The 16,396-nt window shown below is 32.1% G+C and overlaps 1 pseudogene; it reads right to left on the reverse strand.

Annotated features, from left to right (window-relative positions):
- Positions 1–779: 779 nt before the first annotated feature.
- On the reverse strand, positions 780–1,223 carry LOC149150648 (putative inactive patatin-like protein 9 pseudogene; annotated as a pseudogene).
- Between the last annotated feature and the right edge of the window lie 15,173 nt (positions 1,224–16,396).

Below are 16,396 nucleotides of genomic sequence, written 5' to 3' on the forward strand. Positions count from 1 at the left end.
GTTGATAGAAATAAAAACAACTTTTAATTCGAAAGCAAAAATAAGGCAGTTAAATTGATTAAGCTAGCATGAAACTTATAAAAATTTAATTAAAGAAAGATAGAGAATAATACAATTTATAAAAATTTAATTAAAGAAAGATAGAGAATAATACAAAATCCTATAAGTACCTAAAAATGGATAAAACTACAAAGTGATTCAATTATTAAACTAGATTAAACCAGATTCATCACAAAATTCATGCAACTATTGAGGGGAAAATATTGAATGAGAATGCAACTATTGAGGGGAAAGTATTACATACCTGTAGGTCCAATTTGTCTCGCGAAAGATGTTGAAAGATTTGTATCATACTAAAATCTTGTCTCTCCTCTTTTTTCCATTGAGCTCATCCAAGAAATCAACATTAACATCCTCCTCCTGCAACGTAGGATGACATGAACACGGTACCAAGAAATAAACACGCGATCAAATTGACAGAAAATAATGATATATAGATGGAATTCGATGCCGAAGAGCTTAAAATGATACCATATAAATGGAATTCGATGTCGCAGAGCTTAAAATGATACAATATAAATGGAATTCGATGCCGCAGAGCTTAAAATGATACCATATAAATGGAATTCGATGCCATCCATGCATACGGTCATTGATAAACATACATGCGTTGCTTTCTATCACCAAGAGCCACGCTGACTACATGATCCACAATATCTGAGATTTCTTCACTCACAATATTCATAATCGTCCTTGCCCATTCCACTATTCCCCGATTTTTATGGACAATCAATTGCTCCTGCTCCCAGGGACAACACCAAGATATCATCTACCCCATTAACACACACAAATCCAACCTTATTATTCAACACATGAGTAATGGCCACCACTGTGGGATTGTTCATCACGAACCCTCCATCTATTCCCACAATTGTTGTTTGCCCGTCCACGGACTTAACGGGAATAGGCATCTCAAATCCTGGAGAGCACATGGTCGCATGACAGACTTCCCACATAATGAAATTGTAATTCTGCGTGTGCTTTGCACTTGCCTCTGCGAACAGGAACGGTGAACCGCTGCATAAATCGTAGCAGGGTATCAGAATCAGGTTCACTGTGTCTCTCAATGTTAATAGTTGCCCATTGCTACTTCTGAATAGCCCCTGCATATTGATGTAGCCGCTGCCTTGAGCCTTTGGATTAACTTGCCCAGTAACCCACATGATGACAGCGTTTTAGTATTAACATGTGTTTCCCCTTTTCTATAATGAAATCCATCGTCTCTTGGGCCGTGTAAAGAGCTCTTCTGTTTTCACGCTTTCCAAATAAGGAACTCCTCTCCCACTTCCTTCAACGACTATATTCCCTTCCCAGGCCCATTTGAAAGTTTCATAGACTCCAAGGTTTCATGGTTTCCATTATATAAATGCAAGTGGCCATTATCAGAGTGCAACTCGGAGTTTTCATAGTTTCCCTAATATAAAAGCAAATGGCCATTATTCAAGTCCGATAAATTGCTTTCTTGTAATATGTTGCTTTTGTCAGAGAATATGATTTTGTGCGGAGATTATAACACACGCCCATTACTTGTCATAAATTCGTTTGAACTTTGGATGTTATCCAAGCGCCCACTACTCTCGTTACCTGTCACATAGGGCAACCACTACTTGCGCATGTGCGTTTAAATCATAATACAATATAATACTTATCGTAACGATTCCATGTAGCGAAGTAAAATTATCTTACGAACACAGATCAAATGTTGTGAACCAAAAGTTCTCCGAGAAATACAGACACGCAAGAGTATGATAAAATTTGGATTGTCACGCAATGTATGTACTAATACTGAAGCAGCAGAAGATATAATTAAAGGAAGCATTATACGTATTAATACTAAAATAGAAGTTAAAAAATATCGGCCTAGCTTTTGCTTCAAAGATCCAAAATAATCTGTAGGTTGTTCCATCTTATACCATAGTTTGGATCGAAGAAATTTTGTCGTTATAGAGTTTGACGCCGATGAATGGATGTCTGTTTCAATCCAAAAGAAAATCAAAAAACCACATAAAAACATAAATAAAGAAAGTATCATATGCAAAGTTCTGGCAAGTCAAGTACCATTATGTATTTCTTTTATGAATATACATTTTGTCTAAATAGAACATAAATAAAGAATGCAATATATGCAAAAGTCACGCTGTATTTTTTCGGTGAATATATATCTAATACACCTCGATCTTGATGAATTCTTTGTTCATGATAATCTGTGTGTATGAGATTTCAATATCTTTATTTTGACTGATATTCTATGAGTAAGGTAGAGATTTGACCATTATTTTTAGGTATGGTTTATTTGTAAATGAAATAATAAAATTAATTTTAATTTTATTATTAAAGATATTCAAAAATATGTTTTAGGTTAATGATAATTAAAATTTAATATTTAATATTGATTTAGGAATAATATGAATTCTTAATTTGTAATTTTTTAGATATTTAAAACATATATTTTAGTATATTAATTTTTTTTATGAAATTCAATTTTAAAATATAATTATACTCATTAAAAAAGCCACTATATTATAAAAATGAAAATACTAAATGCTTAAATAAAATCATTATTTTTTAAATAGTTATTTTAATAAGAATATATTTTATTTAAAAAAAATAAAAATATGATAAGGCTATAAAAAAAACCAAAAATAACAATATGAGAAAATGAAGAAAGAACTAAAACCTATGGACCAATTATTTTAATACAATCAACCAACTTCAGAAAATGCAAAAAGAGAAAAGATTATAAAAACATTTTAAGTAGCGCATATACAACCACTACAATAACTTATGTGTGTGGGTTAACACATTTTTTAAGGTTGTAACAAGTATGCATTTATGTATTTATATTTAGATGAAGTCATTCTTCTGAGTTTTAGTTAAGCCTAGAATCTAGCTCTATGTCTAAGTATTCCTTGATTCTCCGCAACTATGCTTACTTGGTAAGGGATGGATTTGTAAATCGATAGAAATGAAGATTTGAAACTTAAATTTCTTGGAATGTCGAGGTGCCTTTTAGTTTCTTCTCACAATATATTTAGACAAGTCTCCTCTTTATTGATAATCTGAAGTAATATTGTCATTAAGCTAAGAGGCTAGTTTAGTAGAGAGGCTTATTCTAAAGCCCTGTATGAGGGGGATTTGTAAGTTTGCTTGTTGGTCGGTCCAATTTTAAAATAAAATTTAAATTTAAAATTATGTTTTAAAGAGAAAAATAATGTAGCCTATCATAAAAATAAATGAATAGAAGTAAAAAAATATATGAGTAACATTTTTAAATCTTTTACTTTTCAAAAATATTTCAACAAGAGATTTAAATAAACTATTTGAAGATCTATCTCAAGTAATTTATGTGGATATGAAATTCATATATATTTATATATAGAAATAAATTCTCTAAAATAAAAAATTCTAATGTTGTATATAAAAAAATATTCAATGTGGGTTATCAATAAAATATTTTAACAAGAATTACTATGGACATATACTTAAAAATATATTTAATAAAAAAACTACTTTAATTTGCTTGACAAAATGTCTAGATATACATGTGATGTATATATAAAAATGTTTATTTGTTCCTATATGTATACTCTATTTATCATTCAAGAATACAGTGTAAACACTAAGCAAACACATTGTATTTTACACTATGAAAAAGTTTGCACACGAAATTTGATCTCTCTCAGCTCATGTTACATTTGTGCTTAAAGATGGCTCTATGTTGGTAGATGCATTAAATTTTTTATTATATTGTGTCATTGGGCATGTCCGACCTTCTGTCTCAAACCAAACCAAACCAGACCAAATGAGATCGCCTGACTGCCCGAATTAGTCTTTATTAAATTGTTTTTACAAATGGTGTATCTATTTGTGCCTTGTTACAACATTCGTTAAATAGTTCTTCCATTATTAGTTTCAGTTTCGTTTTGTTTAACACGCAAGCACATTCAATTGTGTTTATGATAGCATTTGATTGTGTTTATGATCAGATATATATTTTTGGTGTAAAGCAATATTAATTAATTAATTTTTTTTTTGTATTTTGTGTGATATGTTATTTTTTTTTGTGAATCCTTCTCATTTTAGGCATGGAAATGTATATTTATTTCACATGCATTTAAATATTGTATAGTTATTATTTTATAAAAAATACTCATGTTACAATGTATTTTTTTTTATAAAAATTGCTAGAATGTATATCTTTATTTTTAGTTTTTTAAATTACACTTTAAATAGCATAATGGGATGTAATTCTTTTATTAATATTGTAAAATAGATTTCAAGTTTATAATGTCTATAAATTGTATATTATGACCATATATATTTGTTAAAAGAATTAGTTTCACTTAATGCTAAGTAATGTTAAGTCAAGTCAAGTTTATAAATTAGATTTAAGATTTAAGTTTTAGGCTTAGGATTATGCGAGGGAGGGAGGAAGCAAAAGGAGGGAGAGAGATATATGGAAAGCGGGGAATTGGAGAGAGAGTGGCTAAGAGAGAGAGAGTGTCAGAAAATGAGATAGATGTTAAGACAGGGAGATTCAAGGGGGAGAGAGAATGAGAAAGAGGATGAGGATGAGACATAAAAAGGGAGAGGGAGAGAGAGAGATAGGAATAAATGGAAAGAGGGAAGGAGTGAAAGAGACATAGAGAAAGGGGGAGAGAAAGAGGGAAACAAAAAGAGAGGGAGAGGTGGAGAGAGAGAAGGGGGGAGGGTTATTGAGAGAGAGTTGGGGATATATATATATATATATATATATATATATATATATATATATATAGAGAGAGAGAGAGATAGAGAGGAGAGATATAGAGAGAGAGAGAGAGAGAGAGAGAGATACATAGTGAAGTAGGAGAGGGAAGGGAGAGGAGAGAGAGAGAAGAGAGGCAGTGAGAGTGAGACAAGGATAGAGAATGTGAGAGAGACATCGGGAGAGAGATAGAGAAAGAGAGAGAATGAGAGATGAAAAAGAGAGAATGAGGTAGAGATAGAGATAGGGGGAGAGAGAGATATAAAAAGAGAGAGAATGAGAGAGGAAGTAAGAAAATGAGAGTGGGAAAATTAGAGAGGGGGAGAGGTGAAGAGTTTTACAGATAGAGTGAGGAGGATATAATGTCAGAGAATATGTGAAAGAGACATTCTGAGAGTGAGAAAGAGAAATATTGGAAGGTAATGAGAGAGGGAAATAGAAAGAGAAAGGGGGAGAAAGTGAGAGAATGGTGGGAGAGAGAAAGAGACAATGGCCAAGGGGGGAGGAAGTAGAAATGGAGTGAGCAAGAGACAAAGAGATAGTCAGGGTGAGATAGGAAGAGAGAGAGGGAGAAGGGGAAAGGGAGCATAATACAAAGATAAAGAAGGTGATATATTTACAAAGAGATATAGAGAAGGATAAAATTTCATAGAGAGAGTGAGAGAGAGACATAGTAAGAGTCAGAGAGAATGATTGAGAAACAATGTGAGAGAGAGACACGAGTGAGAGCTAATAGCAAGAGTTATAAGGAGTTGGAGAGAGAATGAGAGAGGGACAAAGGTATGGAATGAGGGAGGGCCTATTTTGACCCTTCAACATTCTTTCACAATATATTCATACACATTTTGCATTTATTTATCATCTGAAGTAATATTCTCATTGGCATTTATTGCAAAATGGATTTTTTGAACTAGCATCTCTCATCTTTGCTCATGAATCTCTATGGCCTAACTCCCATGGAGAGAACCATGAATTTATGCTAAAACCTTTGGAGTGTTGAATCTTTAAAATTTTTGTTGTTTTCCACATAGAATTTTCATAGATAAGGAAGAGGACAAGGGGGTTGTACTTTGTTTGAATCGATCATTGAAAATTTTAAATGAGAAGAAAAACAACTCTATGGTTTCATTTGATTCATTTGATGCTAAGTCGAGTATTTGTAGATTTTATTTTCATTGAGAATTACTTCCCATGATTTTATTTTCATGGTAGGATAGGAAATTTTTCTATATAATGTATTATTGTTTACATTGTTTAAACAGATCATTAACAATTTTAAATTAGAAAGGGAAAAAATAGGGTTCTATTTAATTTATTTGTTTATAAATATATATTTTTTAATTTCACTGTGTAGCAAACATTTTCCTTTTGGGAGATATTTAGATTTATTTATAAAAAACTACTCCGTCTCAATATCATTTATCTATATTATGTAATTTTGTGTGGTTGAATATATCTTTTGCAAAGGAATGGCCTTACATGGTTAATGATTCTCTAGGTCATATATATGATTACACACCATGAAATGCCTACTGTGTGGATCTTTTCTTAGAAATTTATTTATTTTAAATCATGTTTTTACTTGGTTTATTTTCTATACATTTATCTCATTGAACATGCGTGACTCTATGGAGGAATATTTTTCTAGTTATTTACTTTACCCTCAATGATATTTGTGTGAACATGTTTAGACCATTTTTTGTAAGTAACACTTGAAGATTTGATGTTGAGTAATATTTATTTTTATATTATGCATTTTACATTTGTTTTCGAGGTTGTATTTTTTTAACAACCTTGTTCTTTTCATTTCTGCTAAAACTTTATAGGAAACACAATATAATTTATTGTCTAGGTGAACAAACCTAGATCTACCCTAAATCCAGATCAAATATTTCAAGGTGCAAGCCTCTTTTGTGGATGCAAAACTTGGGGAAAGTTTTGCAACTAGAAAGGTGTAATCAATTTATTAGCTTAATAGATTCAAATTTAAGATGCATCTAGGATTTTTTTATACCATATGTATTATAAGGATTGTATGGATGTTTATAAAGAATGAATTGATGTCTCCTAACATTTAATATTAAGTTATATAACTATGATAATGTTAAGCGTGTTGAATATAATTGTGTTTATCCCATAAAATCATATAAATAATATGATTAATATTGATACATAGAAAGAAATATTCCTCATATTTGTTTTACCTGCAACATTAAATGGTGACCAAAATGCATAAACTATTACAAAATTTTAGATAATATTGTTTAGTTTTAAATAAACTAAATGTTTAACTTTATATTTTATTATTTTGAAATTATAATTTCAAAAATACTCATGAATTTTGGATTGAAGTAAAAACTTTGAAAATGTAGTTGTTAGTTATTTTAGAGAAGAGGGATAAAATAAAGGGTTTTGTTTGGTATTATATTATTTTTTACTAACATAAATATATTTCAGCATAAAATTCATCCTTTAAAGAAAGGGTAGAAAATTCATTTCTATGTTGATATTTCAACTAAACTAGATTTATGACTAGTTTAAAACAACAAAGTAGAAATTAACTTTCATTACCTCAAACAATCCCTACATTTCACTTTCTAGGTGAAGATGCATATTTACATCTCTATTAATCCCTCTACAGTTTTATCCATTATACATAGATATATTATTGGTATCATAGATAGATATATGGTTGGTAAACTCTCTCACTCTGCAACATCTATTGGTGGGAGGCAGATATTTGGTGACAATGCATATCAGTGGCCATTGAGTTCAAAGATCCATAGTTTCCTAGAAGTTTTATACCACTCATAATATTGTGTTTTTTTAATTCTTGGCACAATCAAGCATAGTAGTATAAATGAAAGCAGTAGTTAATAAGTTACTAGCTCGCCAAATAATTTTTAAGAAATTCTCTATATCTCAATGAGAATCTTCTATATTATCAATGATGGTATATCTTATTTATATCCATATCTCTATGAATATGAAACCATACACATTAGTGTTACAATTCATGGAACAATATAATCACATGTGTAGCTAAATGTTTGAAAAATATGCTTGAGACAAAGATAAAAATAGTACCCTTGAGAGCATGATTAAATCTAGCACTTAGTAATTACACATCTCCCTTATACGAGGATGTAGAGCACTATTGTGGCCAGCAACAACCCCCCTCGTTCAATCTAGTATCAGCTTCGATGCTAGGTTGAATGGGGACCCTTAGTTAATGTTTTTGAAAAAACATTGGTTTCTTTCGAAATCGCAAGCATAAGCGTAGGAAAGGTTTCTGAGACAACTTAAGCCTAGACCTGTTTTCATAAAAACAAATCCTAAGATTGCTTCACAAAAAATCAAAGAGATGCCTTCGTTTCACCCCTAAAAAACAATATGCGCACCGCCTCGGTATTAATGAAAAACATCACATCGCAATACACTAGTGTCCATAAGGAAAAGCTTCAAAGTCCGCCGATCTGCGATGTTGCGATCGCGCGATCGCATATCGCAGAAATGAGGTTGGGCACGTTGGCAAATATTTTAATCATTGTGATCTGCGATATGGCGATCTGCGATGTTGCGATCACTAACCTTTGCGATCGCGCGACATGCGAGGATGCGTTGGCAAGTCATAAAAGCGCCTTAGTACGACTCCTTCGTGCACGCCTCCCAAAGAAAATCCACTTACTATAAACTGACTTGGAAATTATGCGCTTTTAATGTTAGTGATGAATTAGTTGTCAGTTATTAAGTGGCATAAAGACGTGTGCCTTAATGCGGATTTGTTTCACGTAAGGTGGCGTATCTAATCTATCTCTTGCATTTAAAACTCTCCCATCACCTTTTTGATCAATCTTTCCATTTTTGTCCATAACCTGCAGGAGCAAAGTGCGAAGGCAAAACCTAACAGAAACGCTAAGCGAGATGGGGAAGAAGAACAAAGCTCAGAGCTCAGAGACAAGGGAAAAGACCAAAGAGATGGCGCCCCTCTACACAGATACTACATGCAATAAAGATGCAGGCATCTCAACTGGGGAAGGCATGTATAGGATATTGGAGGAAGAAAATCCGAGAATAATCAAGGTAACTGCTGCTGTCGTGGGTGCATCACGTTCTTCAGAGGCATCCCTGGAATATCTAGCATGTTCTTTCCTCCATAGGATAGCAGCGAGGCCAAAGATCCTTCCATACATAGGGCCAATTTGATTTCAGAGTCCACCCCGAGGTACTTACCGAGCGCGTTACAGTTGGAGGCAGAATGGAAGCAGAAGGCACAGGCAAACGGGAAGGCAATTCAGGCATTGGCTAGACTAAACTGGAAAGTTATTGGACTTACTTAGTTAAGCCCCACAGCCAATGCATGACCATAAGATGCATCATGAACGCGGCCGAGAAAGTAGTGCCAGCTCTTATGGATGCCGTTTTCGCAGCCTAGTTAAGCACAGAAGTCAGCCAACCGACTCTTTTCAAGCCCATGCTTGAAAACTGCAATTTCAGAGACCAAATTAAGAAGTAATTTCGTTTAGAAAGTTGTTTTTTCATGCTTTTTGTTTTACTGAATTAGAAAAAGGGCGGTCATTTGAGAACCGTGTCCTAAATTTTGTAATAATACTATTATTAGGATTAGATAGTAGTATTTCAACCCTTCTCATTGCATTGGAGAAGGGTCCAGAAATTTGTCAAAAACTTATCCTCAGAACATGCACTTCTGCACCCTCAGAGGAGGTTTTGATGAATGGAAGGATCGTGATTTATTTATGTTTGTATTTTTAATGTCTGCTACTGATGTTTCACTTCCGTACTCTTGGTAGATGTTAGAAGCAAGTAGAGATAGATCGTTATTGCTTGAAGTCTGTGAGTAAGAATTAGTCATAAATGGTACTTTTATCTCTTGATTAATTCCTGCTTGTATTCCCAGAGCGATATACAGCTGATATTGTTTGCATGTTAATGTATGAACACATGGGTTATCATTTGGCACTTCTATACGGTGGACTTATCGATTTATGCTTGATATGCGAATGATTTGATTATGCGATATGCTATTCACAACTGTTCTGTTTAACTTCTTAGGCAGAATAGTTCATCTTAAACGGTTTATATTCTTATAATGGCTGAATAATCTTCATTACAAGTTATTGTATGAAATCTTTTTAGATTGCATAATGGAAGAAATATATATCCCGGGTTAGTGTAGATCTTGTGTGTTATTTCCATTAAATTATAGTAGCCTAGATTCCAGTTTGCAAGTCAGATTTACATTAGTTGTAGAATGTCTTTAGAACTAACATAAACAAACTCCACACACACACACACACATCCCACGCATCGGGAAGCTGGTCCCTTTATCCACAGTCGGACCCGCTACTCCAAACGGGCAAGGAGCCGCCAACCAGGTTCCGGACCGGGTGGGTATCCCCCTTGTTGTTGACCCGACTTCAGGGCCCTCAAAAAGCACCAATCATGCAATCAATATATTTTAATATTTAATTCCATTTATTGATATGATATTTTACAAAGTTTTTATAAAAAAGATTGAAAGGTTGTTGATCTCATTTTCTCTTAATGTTGCATTTATCCATACTTCAATGATTAATGACGTCATAAATGAAACTAGAAATTGGTCGGTTCCTATACATGATAGATGTTTTTTAGTCTATATCTTGGTTTCATAAGAGTACAAGGGAAATTTTTTATTTTAGTGGCATATTTTTACAAGCTTCCAACAAAACATGTATAGTCTCGAACATTATTTAAATGAAAAAAATCTTAAAAACATAAATTTAATTTATAGATTTTATGAGAACGTTAATGTGATTGTAGAAATTATTTTTAAATTATCTTTTTTTCATTATAATTTATTTAAAATTTTGAATCCAATTGTATCCATTAACTTTATAAAAGTATATATTTGAATCAAAAATTCGTTTGCAAATATAAATTATATATTGATAATGCATCCTTATTTCATTATATTATACCAATCTAACTCGCAAATGCATATAATTGGTCAATCCACATATGTATATATATTATATATATATATATATATATATATATATATATATATATATATATATATTATATATATATATATATATATTTATATATATATATATATATTATATATATATATATATTATATTATATATATTTATTTATTTATTTTTTAAATACATGATTTTTTATTTTTTTTACTTTTTTGCCGATTTAAGGTAAAATATAATAGAAAACCTTTCATCGTTTAGTTTCTTATCATTCTCTAATCCAATGAATGTTTGTAACAAGTTTAGCCCACTATTTATGTCGTTCCATTCAGTTGTTTAGTCATTAACATTTTCCACATGTATCATTATTTATAAACTAGTGATCTTTCTTGCATGGCTATAGATGTTTTTTTCCTTTTTTGTTAATTTGAGAATTTTCATTATTTCATAAGACTACGTCGGTTTATATAATTTTCTATGATCCTATTTTCCTCACCCATACCCTATTTGTTGTCCAGTAGGTAATTACCAAAAACTATAGCCAATTACCAAAAATAATTTTTTAACTAGAACAAAAAAGACACATTATATTAGAATACCTTCAATATCAAGATGCTCCTAGATACAATTACAAATGATATGAATTTACAGGGGCACTATGCTCTAGACTAGATCATGGTGATGGAGGAGGCCTAATGTCACAGCGGATGTGCTTCGCCGTATAGCCTGTATCCCTTCGAAGTAATCCAATTTATGTTATAAGAGCCATTGTACCCTTTGCATACTAGCCCAACAATCAAGAATATGTGAATGGTTTCTTTACAACTCATTCATGAGACTAATAGTTGTATTCTTGTCTTCATGTCAGGCTTTGTTGAGTTTCTCCATAGGTTGGGTGATATGTCGAAATTGACTAATAAGGTTGTATTGGGAGGAAATAAGTCCTAAATACTAAGGGTGTGGGCTAGAATGGGGTAGAGGGTCTCACCATGCTCCAAATATCCCACAAGGTGTCATCTTTGTTGAGCCCTATCTACAGTTCCATTTCTAGCTTTACCTCATTAATAAAGCATTGCACTCCAAGCTAAGTAAAAATAATTCTTATAAACGAAACAACTATTTCCACAAAAGAAATCAATACACCTAGATAGAATACCCCCATAACCCAAATATGTACATCATAGACATATATAAGTGGTTAGGGCTAACATTCACAACCTAAGTCGATAAGCACACCAAACCCTCCATCAAAACACCAGAAACTCAAGGTCCTTATAAAACGAGGACAACCAATTGATGCTAGATGAATCTGTGTATTCTAGTCCACCCACTAACAAAATTTGCCCCATCATCAATAAAACCTGGACTAAACCAAAACCTCGTAAACAATCGTAATATCAATCAAGAAAATAAAGATCCAATGTCCATGGTTAATTAATAATAAGGCCAATACTAGTGAATTATGGTAGTTCTTAACCCCCATCAAGATGAATACATAGATGATGAGATCAAGACATATATAGTGAACTTAGCTTAGTGATGTATAAACCATTGGCATACCCCTCTGTGCAAAATATTTCCTAGTACATCTCGTTGTTTCTCTAGTGTGTATCATTTGACCAAGAGCACTATTTTTTCTACCACCTAGTATTGTAAAACCAAAAGGAAACTTCCTTTAAAGAGTCAAATGAGTCCTTTGACTAGACAAGCTTGGAATGATCCTAGAATCATCTTATACCTTATAGAATTTAATATTTCCCATATTAATTCTCATTTGATCCCCAGTTCGAGCATGTAAATCCCTAGGTCCCATGCCTGAACCAATGCAGCTACTCCCACCTCCATCATCTTGTTGAAAGTAATAAAAAATCATCTCATCAATTAACATAAATTCACGTGTTCTTACATGGCTCGGGGGTGTCAAGACAACCATCCTTAATTATAATTAAGGTCGAGTTAGTGGCAGGAACCTTCGTGAGCCTCACTTCATGATGTTTTTTCAATGCTAATGGGCAGCTATCAATATGTATTACTTGCATGTCTATTTGGATCTTAATTCGTGATTGAAATCTCCACCATCTTAAGGGGATCCCCTATTGGGTAAATGTGGAATGAGGAATGTGACATGCAACCACATGGGGGAGACTTAAAATGCATTGGACATTTTTTTAGCTATATCGTACTTATTTAATTTTTAGTCTTTCTACATAATCCATTATTATGAAGATATACTCTGGTAACTAATTATATGTTAATTTTTTATTTTAATATATTTGGATGACAGTGGGATGCATTACATTTATACATTAAAAAAACATTGATTGGATGATGGAATGGATTGAATGATGGAAAAAATAAATTTATGGTAAACTATCACGGCATGGTGTGACTACATTGGTCAATGAAGTTGAACGTGAGAGAGACACCTATAATAATGAGAAACAAATTGATTTATAAAATGGTTTAAAACATAAACAGGGTATCATGTCCACCCATAGTATTTATTTATTTTTTAATATTATATTGATTTATATCGTCTATTTTTTTTTAATTTCCATAAATTATAGGTATAAATATTTTTATCAATTGAGAATGCATTTTTTACATGCATGACATTATACAATTAAAACACTACGAGGTTATGTGGTGTAATTTCCACAAATTCTACATCAAAAAGTTGGATGAAAAGATGAAAACTTCTAATATTGGGATTTTCGAAGTATTTTAGGTTATTAATTCTTACTTAAGAAGTAATAGACATCCAAAAGTATCTCAAAATAGATACTATTATTTGCAATATATACTTGAATATGACTTTAAATCCTTCAAAACATTTTTGTTCTATGTTAAATGGTAAAAGTTACAAATGAATGAATGTGATCTTGACATAATTGTTGTTGAACATGGTAATTGATTTACCATGGTTAATACAATAAATATTAAGATTCTTTGTGATGTTGGATGCTGATATGGAGGGTTTGTTGTAGCCCTTGCTCACATCACTCTCAATTTCCAAATACCCTATTTTTCTACTATAAATAAGAAAATAGGTGGAATCGTTAGAAATGCAACACACAATTTTAGACAACAAGGGTACAATTCACATTACGACATAAATTAAGATAAAAAAAATGTCTTAGACATTCTAAGTTATTACAACATTTCTTTTTAGTGCACCCTAGCAAAGACAATAGGTCCTTCCATGTCCTAGCTAGACCATCTACCATGTACAATTTTGGCCAACAATATTGTAGGCTATCAAGGAATCTCACTAAGATATCCTAGGACCTTCAAAGGCTCCACTAAAATATAGCATCAAATAAATAATTTCATAGTTGGAATGTTTTATTTCATAAAATAAGTCCTAAAGGATATTTATCGAAACTTACATGACACAATCTCCATTAGCATTAAATATTGTGGTTGTTTTCTAAGGATTTATCTCACAAACCTTAGTTCTTGCAACATGTCAATGTTAGTGCTCCAATACTTCTCTTAATTCTATCTCACACAAACCCTAGTGCCTATAGTCTAGACAATTTTTAACCCTTGCATCACAAAATAAAATGACTACAATATGATTACAACAAGAAGACATGGATTATCTAGTGACTAAGTTGCAAGAATGAGGACACTCTCCTCATTTTATAAGATAGGTGAGTATCCCAACAATATAAAATGGACCAAGTGCACAAAAACCTAATATAATCTATTAGGGTATATCCACATCAATAGTAATTTATTGAATATATACAAGCATAATGTGGTGGTTGGAATCCACCTCCAAAGTGGTGGGGTCTCCAAGCTAAGGCTCCACATTTCAATCACTCCTCATTACATGGCTTTGTTCTCTCTATAAAAAGGCTCCAAGCTTTAGTTCTCCTCAGCATATCCTAATTTAAAACAAAATCCATGTATTACACTCTACAAGCAAGAATCCCTCAATAGAGCCACTCAACATCTTAGACTATGTTGTGTCCTTGTGGTGGTCCTAGTGGGAAGTCCGCTTATCCTAGTGCATGTTAAGATCCCATCATCGACATAATGCACGTAATGTAGATGATAGTTCAACATATGATATCTTCCTGAATCTAGATTATTTTAGGGACAAAAGACACCTCTACACATATACCAAGAAAAATCATCCATCTATAGTAAGATATCTAAATGTTGAGCAACCAAAATAGTTTATGCTATATCAAAGGGATAAATATTTCCTGGTTCAATCCACTAACACAAAGTTTACCAATAACATAGTGTAAACACCTTGATACAAATGAGAAAGCTAATACTTCTTCTCAATGAGGAAAATATTTTTAGGAAAAAGAGTATTCTCCATCTAAATATCCATTGCACTTTCTTTTGAAATTTTTTAGCCATAATACTTTTGAAATAAATACATAATGGCCTGCAAAGAACCATATCCCAAACACCACTCCACATTAAGGGACCACAATAGACCACCTCTAAAAAATTTGAATGCTCACTGATGGAATAATTCCATGAAATATGGTTAGCATATATCGTAGGAGGCATACTTAGCTTCATCAGTAATTACATCCATATTTAAATCTTCTAGGATTAAAGGGTAAATATGTAATGTTTACTCAACTTTCCTTTTGTGGTTCTAGATCTAGCCCATATTTTACATCAATATCATATTTTTGGACAACGTCCTTCTCACTCCCTTGAGTAAATAAAGGAATTTATTGTGATCTTGAGGAACATGCATCCTAATAAAAATTCACATATTGATTCACTACAATGATTTGTTTTTCTTGAATGTATATCTTGTAAGTTTTATATGTCACACTATATACAACAAAAATATTGTTGATACTCAAGGATTCCTACTTATCCTCTTTTCCATACGAACATGAATATATACTAGACGCTGAAATATAGAGAAATGTGATACATTTTGTTTCATACAAATGAATTCCTCCTTCAGTTTTTTCTTTAAAGATATTTCACAAAAAACTCTTCAAAATATAAATTTCGGTTTTATATGATTATGCCTAAGACACTTGGGAAAATATAGGTCATTTATCCTATACTTAGTAGCCTCAATGATATAATTGTTCTTCATTTATACAACTCCATTTTTATACTGATTGTAAGCTATTTTCAACTCTATGCTCATCCCTAGATCCCTGCAAAAAGAGTTAAAGTTCAAGGGATTTAGTTGCCTCCATTTCTTTTGAAATGTAAATAATCTTCTACCCTATCTATTTTTCAAACATGGACATAAAATATTGTTACATTACACAATGATTCATCCATATTTTTCATAAACATATATTTACTCTATTTTATTGCAATTGTCAATGAAATTATAATATTACATGTTAGCTTTCGAAGAATGAGAGACATAAATTCATGTTGGAAATAATACTGAGAGGGGAGTGAATCATTATTATCAAGTTCTTTTAACAAATCTTCCTTATTTATACTTTGAATTATTTTTTCATATCAGTACCATAAAATAATGAGCATGAACAAGAGAGACTATAGTCACACAAAGAACACAAGATGTAAGGTGGAAACCCAATGTGGGTGAAAACCACCTGCTGCAATATGTCTCTATCTTCTTTCAAATTAG

The sequence above is a fragment of the Pinus tabuliformis genome, chromosome 9, assembly GCF_031772625.1.
Source record: "Pinus tabuliformis cultivar Carrire ecotype Pingquan chromosome 9, CPIR1, whole genome shotgun sequence".
In the NCBI taxonomy this organism is placed as follows: domain Eukaryota; kingdom Viridiplantae; phylum Streptophyta; class Pinopsida; order Pinales; family Pinaceae; genus Pinus; species Pinus tabuliformis.